The sequence below is a fragment of the Papio anubis genome, chromosome 10 (genome assembly GCF_008728515.1).
Source record: "Papio anubis isolate 15944 chromosome 10, Panubis1.0, whole genome shotgun sequence".
In the NCBI taxonomy this organism is placed as follows: Eukaryota; Metazoa; Chordata; class Mammalia; order Primates; family Cercopithecidae; genus Papio; species Papio anubis.
In genome coordinates, this window is record NC_044985.1 from 115,676,376 (window position 1) to 115,684,462 (window position 8,087).

Below are 8,087 nucleotides of genomic sequence, written 5' to 3' on the forward strand. Positions count from 1 at the left end.
TGATTCTAATGATCACACTGCCTCTAAAGAATGAGTTGCTGACCACAGCTTGCAGCCTGAAGGGGGAGCGTTCACGTAGATAAAATGAATGAGACATAAGCTCATATGCATTACTAAATCAAGAAAATATTTCTAACTTCAGCACCTTCTTACCCATTAGATCTAAATGTGTTCCTCAAGCAGAACAGGCATCACTGAGCTCGCAGACACGGGGTGGCGAGTGAGGTGTTACAAGAAAATCCGGAAAGCTGGGGGGTGGCTGAGCCAGGGAGGGCAGGGGAAGGCCTGGAGTCTGCAGGGTGGGAGACAGGGCATCTGGCTTCAGAGGACAGAGCCCAGACGGTGGAGCCCTGTTCCTTCCTGTGACCCGAGGAAACTTTGCAGGGTCGGAGAAGTTGTGTCAGACTCTGGGCAGCCTGTCCCCAGACTCCAGATGCTAGACCCTGCCTGGACCCCAGGCATGCCACCTTCTCTCTGTCCCCTTGAGTTCCCTGGGCAGCAGAGCAGCGGGCAGAAGGAGGGCCTGGGTTGCTCCCCGAGAACCTCCCAAAAGGTGAGGTTGCTGGAGGAGTGTGTGACCCTCAGGAGTGCTTCTGGCAGAAGGGCCTGGCCAGTACCTGAAGGGAAGTGAGAGAGCCCAGGAATTTTTTCCAGGGTGCGCCCACTCTGCTGAGCCCTGAGGCTTACCCTCCGTGGGACTGTGCCCGTCGCTCCCACAGGCTGCTCCCCTGGCTCAGCACAGGCAGCCAGGATCCAGACGTGGAGTCCCTCAGCTTCTGAGCATGTTGTTGTCACAGCCCTAGTGATATCAAAGCTTCCTTCTCTCCCTCCACCAGCTTTTCCAGGGAACCCCTGTGTCCACCTCAGTAGCCCCAGCTCCCAGCCTACTGCCTGCTAAATTGATAGGTGCCCAGTAAATGCACAGTGACTGACTCCCAGCACTGCACCGGGCCTCAGGCACAGCAGGGACAGGCCGCCTCTGCCCTAAGACAGAAGGTGCTGGCAAAGTGACCAGCCACCCCATTTTGCAGACGGGGCTGTGGAGGAGGCCCCTGCTGGCTTCATGGTCTGCCCTCAGCCACACAGGCTCAGCAGGCTGCTGCAGCCACATGAGTGAGTGGGCTGAAATCCAGCGAGCCACGGGGACCGGGCTGGGCAGCGAGCAACCCTGCTTCCCTGAGAGCACATGTGCCGAGAGGAGCGGCTGTCTCTACCCCGCGCGCAGTGGGCTCCCGCAGGAATGTGGTGTGTGGCTTGGCAGACAAACGGACACAGCTCCTCCACCACCTGTGGCCTTTTTCAGGGTCGGGGGCGGTTTAGAGCCCTGGGGCCTCTGTCATATCTGTTAGTGGCCATTTCTCTGGGTCCTCACTGTCCCTTTTCCCATTCTTTCCCTTTAAGTTCTGGGAAGTCTGGAAAGGACGAGGCCAGATTGATTGGGAATGTTGTGGCTGGAAGGTTTAGGAAGGCAAGAGCCCTAGTTTCAGAACACCAGCACTCTCCGTGGCCAGTGTGCAGTGGTCTGAGGCCAGAGCGTAGGAAGTGGGAGGGGTAGGGTTTTGAGGCCTAGACAAGGACCACCACCCACAGGAACAGAGCAGGGCCAGGCGGACATTCTCTCTCCAGTTGCCTGTGAGATCAGGACTGCTGGGACTCACCTGGGACTCCATTGCTGCAGGACCTGGCACACAATGGAGGCCCTCTTTTGTGAGACTGAATGAATGAACCAGCTCCGACCTTCTGGGAGAAACCTCACCCCATACCAGCCACCCAGGGTCCCTGAGGGCAGGGCCTCTATTTCTCCCCGCTCTCCCGTGCTCAATGACTCCTCTGGTTGACACCCACCTGGGAGATGGCCTCTGGGCTCAGGGTTGCTGCAGATTCTGGGACTGACACAGGAGAGACAGAAACAAGATAGCGGTTCAGCCTGGGCAGGGCCTGGAGGCCGGGCAGGGTCCACCTGGTCACAGACTAAGGCCAGGCCATCACTAGGGGGCAGGGCTGGAGTGAGAGAACTGGCTCAGCCCCCCAGGACAGAGGCTAAGCTCACACAAAGCTCTCTGTTCTGCCTGCAACCGCAGAGTGGGAATCAGGGCAGCCCTGTGTCTCCTGGGGGCACAGAACAGGGGCTGGGGGTTGGGAAAGGAGGGGCCCCTGGCAGTTGTCTGACCCCAGGAGGACTTGCCCAGCAGCAATGAGCTCATGGGCACTGGAGCAGAGCTGGGCATTGACAGGAAGGAAACCGCATATGTTTGCTGGAGATCTGGAGATGTGGGCCTTTCACATGAGCTCATGTGATAAGATGCTCCCAGGCCTCACCAGGCCAGGGGGCCACGGGCAGCTGCTTCTGTAGGAGGAGCCCCATCTGCTGGCCCCTCTGCTGGCCTCTGCCCTGCACACACCTTCTCTTGCTTTCTTGGAAACTGCAGGCTGAGCCCAAGGAAGATGACCTGGCGATGCTGAACTTATTTGGGTGGAATGATGAATGGCCCCTTAAAAATCAATGCTTCTGGCCGGGCGCGGTGGCTCAAGCCTGTAATCCCAGCACTTTGGGAGGCCGAGACGGGCGGATCACGAGGTCAGGAGATCGAGACCATCCTGGCGAACACGGTGAAACCCCGTCTCTACTAAAAAATACAAAAAACTAGCCGGGCGAGGTGGCGGGCGCCTGTGGTCCCAGCTTCACAAGGGAGGCTGAGGCAGAATGGCATAAGCCGGAGAGGCTGAGAGGCTTGCAGTGAGCCGAGATCAGCGCCCACTGCATTCCAGCCAGGCGACGAGCAAGACTCTCCGTCTCAAAAAAAAAAAAAAAATCAATGCTTCTTAGAAATTTGGTATAGAATATTTATCCAGTGTTACAGTGCAACATAAACAGAAAAGTCAAACTAACAGCAAAATCACATACAGCTCACAGATCTGTTCCGTCCATTGTCCATTCCATGTTTCCACCCAATCCATTCCATTTAATTATCCATGTCCTAAACTCCTCATGTCCATCTCTACTCTCAGAGTTTTCCTCTTTCCCCTTCTCTCTTTCTTTCTTTCTTTCTTTCTTTCTTTCTTTCTTTCTTTCTTTCTTTCTTTCTTTCTTTCTTTCTTTCCTCTCTCTCTCCTCCCTCCCTCCTCTTTCCTTCTCTCCCCTTTCCTTTCCACCTTTCTTTCTCTCTCCTCCTTCCCTCCCTCCCTCCCTTCCTTCCTTCCTTCCTTTTCCTTCCTTCCTTCCCTCCCTCCCTCCACTCCTCCCTCCTTCCTTCCCTCCCTCCCTCCTCCCCTCCCTCCACCCTCCCTCCCTCCCTCCCTCCCTCCTCCCTCCCTCCCTTCCTTCCTTCCTTCCCTTCCTTCCTTCCTTCCTTCCTTCCTTCCTTCCTTCCTTCCTTCCTTTGTCTCTTTCTTTCTAATTGCTGGTTGAAAGGGTTTGATAGCATGAGCACTCTTTGTGGTTTGGTTGAATTTTGTCAGCCCTGTGCCAATGGACATGACCTGGTATATGGGCTTTCTTAAGTATTTTTATCAGAGTGTTAGATATATTGATATTATTATTTTCATGTTTACTATGAAATGGCCTTTCACTGTATTGCTTTTCTATGCTTATGTACAGATGTTTACACATTTTTGAGATGTTTTGAGTGCTCATAGCCTCCTGCACTTTTCTTTGACTACATGCTTGTGTGGTCGCCTGACTCAGGCCATTTCTCCCAGGGGCCATTTGTTCCTGGAGAGCAGGGATCTTGTTTGTTTTGCTCTCTGCTGCCCCAGCACCCAGCCTGGATGAGTCCACTATAGAGGCTGAAAGTGGGGACCACATAGTGGCTTTGATTCTTGCGAACTGGGTATTTTCACCTACATTGCATAGACAGGAGACTAAGTTCAGAAATGTTAAGTACTTGAGTAAGCACCATGGCTGGGACTGAAACTCGGAAGTCTGTCTGCCCTGAAACCCACACTTTGTCCTGACACAAATGTCTCCGTAGATAGGGGCAGCATATGCTTTTATATTCTTCTGTTGTGGTTTTAAAAAATGGTTGTGTGAGTGTGTATGTGTGTGTGTATTTAACTTTAACCTGTCTGGAATGTTCTGTGGTAAATGGTGAGTAAAGACCTGTTACTCACATGTCACTATCATCCATTTCCCGTATGATGTAGTGATAATTGTTTCTTTCATCATTTTCTTTTCACTCGATTCATGATAAATATTCAACCCAGATAAATATGTTCTGTTCTTCCGTAAAGTTTTGAGAGCTACTGCATATGTTCTATAGACTGGTAGGCATTTCCCCTGGTTTTGCCTTAAAATAAGAAAATTTCCCAAGCAGCTGATTTCTTATATAAATGTTATTTTTACTTTATAAACTTTTATAAAAGTAATTTTAACTTTAATTAGTTGCATTTCATTTTCATTAAACTTTCTTTCTTTTCTTTTTCTTTTTTTTTTGAGATGGGGTCTCGTTCTGTCGCCCATGCTGGAGTGCAGTGGCTCGATCTTGGCTGACTGCAACCTCCACCTCCCAGTGATCAGCTCGCCTCGGCATCCCAAAATGCTGGGATTACAGGTATGAGCCAACGCGCCCGGCCTCATTAAACTCTTATTATGGATTTTTAACTTTATTGTATTGTGATCAGATAATATAACTTCTACAGGTTGAATATCCCTTATCCCAAATGTTTTGGGCCAGAAATGTTTTAATTTTGGATTTTTTTGGATTTTGGAATATTTGCATTATACACTTACTAGCTGAGCAATCCTAATCCAAAACTCTGAAATTCAGCATGCTCCAATAAGCATTTCCTTTGAGCGTCATGTTGGTGCTCAGAAAGTTCTGGATTTTATGCATTTTGGATTTCCAAGTTTGGGATTAGGCATATTCAAACTGTAATATGTATAAGATTTGAACTTTCTTGAGATTTTCTTTTTCTTTTTTTTTAAGACAGAGTCTTACTCTGCCACCCAGGCTGAAATGCAGTGGTATGATCACGGCTTACCATAGCCTCGATCTCCTGGGCTCAAGTCCTCTCAGCTCAGCCTCCCAAGTAGTTGGGACTATACATGTGCACCTTTACACCCAGCTAATTTTTTAAAAAATTTACTTTTTGTTTTTGTTTTTGAGATGGAGTCTTGCTCTGTGGCCCAGGCTGCAGTGCAGTGGTGTGATCTCGACTCATTGCAATCTCCACCTCCCGGGTTCAAGTGATTCTCCTGCCTCAGCCTCCTGAGTAGCTGGGACTACAGGCGCGTGCCAATACACCAGGCTAATTTTTTGTATTTTTAGTAGAGACGGGGTTTTGCCATGTTAGCCAGGATGGTCTCGATCTCCTGACTTCATGATCTGCCCGACTTGGCCTCCCAAAGTGCTGGAATTACAGGCGTGAGCCACCACGCCTGGCCTTAATTTAATTTTTTGTAGAGACAAGGATCTCACTCTGTTGCCCAAGCTGGTTTTGAACTCCTGGGCTCAAGCAATCCTTCTGTCTCGGCTTCCTGAAGTGTTAGGATTACAGGCTAACCATGAGCCACCATGCCTGGCCAGATTTTCTTCTGTGCCTGAATATTTGTTGTTTTTATAAATATCTCGTGTGCATTAAAAATATGACTATTATGTGTAGGGCACAAAATTTAATATATGCAACTTTCTTAATTATTTTCTGTATACTTATTTTTCAGCAATTAATTTGTAAAGGCTAATAGAACTGGATAAAACCCCCATATATTTGGAAACTGACTATTTCAATACTTGTCTGGACGTTATTATTGCTTTCTCCTGTGCAGCACCAACTTCATTTGGGAACTCTCCCTCCACTCTAACCCTGTTTTACTGTGGCCTACCAATCTCAATAACCCATCTCTTTTATTATAGACGCAAGCACATGACCCAGATCCAGCCAGACCCAAGCCCCCAATAGGTCAATGACAGAAACGTAACTCCAGCTATAAGGAACTTTATTGGTTGCATAACCAGGAAGTCCAGGGCAGGGGGCTATTCGCTGGCTCAGAGGCCACCAGATTCAGTGACTCAAGTGATGTTGAGCCTCTCGCTTTGTCCTGGTAACTTCTCTGTCTCCATGTGATGGCCTTACTGTCTCCTACGACACAGGTTCTTCCTCTGTGTGGTAGGGGATGCAGGCAGGGAGAGTGATGCCCTCAGATGTCTTCCTCTGATGTCTAGACAGAATCGTATGGAAGGACCAATTGGTGTTGTTGGCATTGTTTGACTTGTTTGACTTGGCCAGTCACTGTGGCCAGGGAGATGGTTTTTCATAGATTGGCCAGATTTAGCTCAAGCACCCATCTCTGGCGCCCCAGAGGCGAAATATGGAGATTGCCTGCCCCAGCAGAACCCTGGAGAATGAAGAAGGGATGAGTCTCTAAAGGAAAATGGATTACTGTTAACGAAAGGATCAGAGAAAAGGGTGTTAGGAAGGGAAGAACAGGTGTCTACAATGGGCTGCACCCCCTGGCTATACGATTGGTTCAGGGATGGGCATGTGACCCAAGCCAGCCAATTAAAGAACTTCCAGGGATTTGTTTTCTCTCCGTGGAGCTGGCAAGCGTGAAATCTCTTTCCTGTAATGCTAGGTGGTTGGCCTGGAGCTGCCTATGGGCATATTCAGTCTCTGAGTTCAGTCACACTCCTGTTGTGTCAATTTTTTGAGCCAAGGACCACTCTGTTCCCTTTGTGCTTAAGCAGATTGGAATTGGGTTTCTGTTGCTTGCAACCAGAGACCTGCCCAATGCAGTACTATTATGCCTTCCTTCCACTGTTTATACTTAATAATATAAAGTGACCTTCTGTGTCCTGTGTAACCTGCCCTAGATCACAGTTTATTAAGGGGCTGAGTCAGATTAAACCCAGGTGGGCTGAACCTAGGGCAGCACTTTGGGATAGCTGATCATTTCACAGAAAGCAATTTGGTCTCCTCACCAGGGGATGGTGGGGGATGACTTCTGAGGTTCCAGTCTACCATGCAGGCCTCAAGCATTGTAACTAGATTTTTTAAAATATGAAAGGTTTTACTTTATTTTATTCTAATTAAAAAAATAAAAATCACTTTTTTTCCTATTATGTAACTTGGGCTGCATTACCAAGTTCATGTGAAGATTTCTCATGTTAAGATAAGGTTGAGCAGAAAATTCTTAAAAATCTGTTTTCTTGACCATTTCCTGAATTATTTTTAAAAAGGTATCACATAGTCATTAGAATACAGATAATACAGGGCTGGGCATGGTGGCTCCCACCTGTAATCCCAGCACTTTGGGAGGCCAAGGTGAGCAGACTGCTGGAGCCCAGGAGTTTGAGACCAGGTTGGCCAACATGACGAAACCCTGTCTCTACCAAAAAAAAAAAAAAAAAAAAATTACAAAAATTAGATTAGCTGGGCATGGTGGTGTGAAACTATAGTCTCAGCTACTCAGGAGGCTGAGGTGGGAGGCTCTCTTGAGATTGGGAGGCAGAGGTTGTGATGAGTTGAGATTGTGCCATTGCACTCCAGCCTGGGCAACAGTGAGACCCTGTCTCAAAAAAAAAAACAAAAAAAACCAAAAAAAAAACAACAACAGATAATGTAAATGATACAACTGAATGTGAAGGAGAATACCTCCAGGCCCCTCACCATGAAACAGTTGTTCATATTTTGGTCAATATCCTTCCAGAAATTTTTCTAGGTATATAAAATACATAAAGGTGCATTTATTTTAATAATACTATTCAATTGGATTCTAATATGGTTTTGTAGCCTTTTTTTCTACTTACCCTCACCTCTGGAGCATTTCTTTGTGGCCCATACAATTGTAAGCACTTTACCTGAATTATTCATGGAATCCTCCCATCCGCTCCATTCCACATGACTATATCTAGAGTTCTGTCATCATTTTCCATGGCATTCTGTTGAATGGAGGTCTCGTAATTTATTTAAATAGTCACTTCCCTATTGATGAACTTGTAGGTTGTTTCCACATTTTTACTAAAATATAACAAACTGACCACAGATGGATGTGAATACCTTAGATCTTGTGCTATACTGTGATTACTTTAATGGGATCAGACAAGCCAACCCCATCCTGGTCTCGCACGACCCGGTTTTTCCACTGTCAG

General features: G+C 47.6%; 1 long non-coding RNA gene across 1 annotated transcript; it reads right to left on the bottom strand.

Annotated features, from left to right (window-relative positions):
- Window positions 1-5,918: 5,918 nt before the first annotated feature.
- On the bottom strand, window positions 5,919-7,812 carry LOC108581513. Its single transcript, XR_001893779.2, has 2 exons — window positions 7,746-7,812; window positions 5,919-6,334 (listed from the first exon to the last, which is right to left on the bottom strand). It is a non-coding gene; the product is annotated as an uncharacterized LOC108581513 (long non-coding RNA).
- Between the last annotated feature and the right edge of the window lie 275 nt (window positions 7,813-8,087).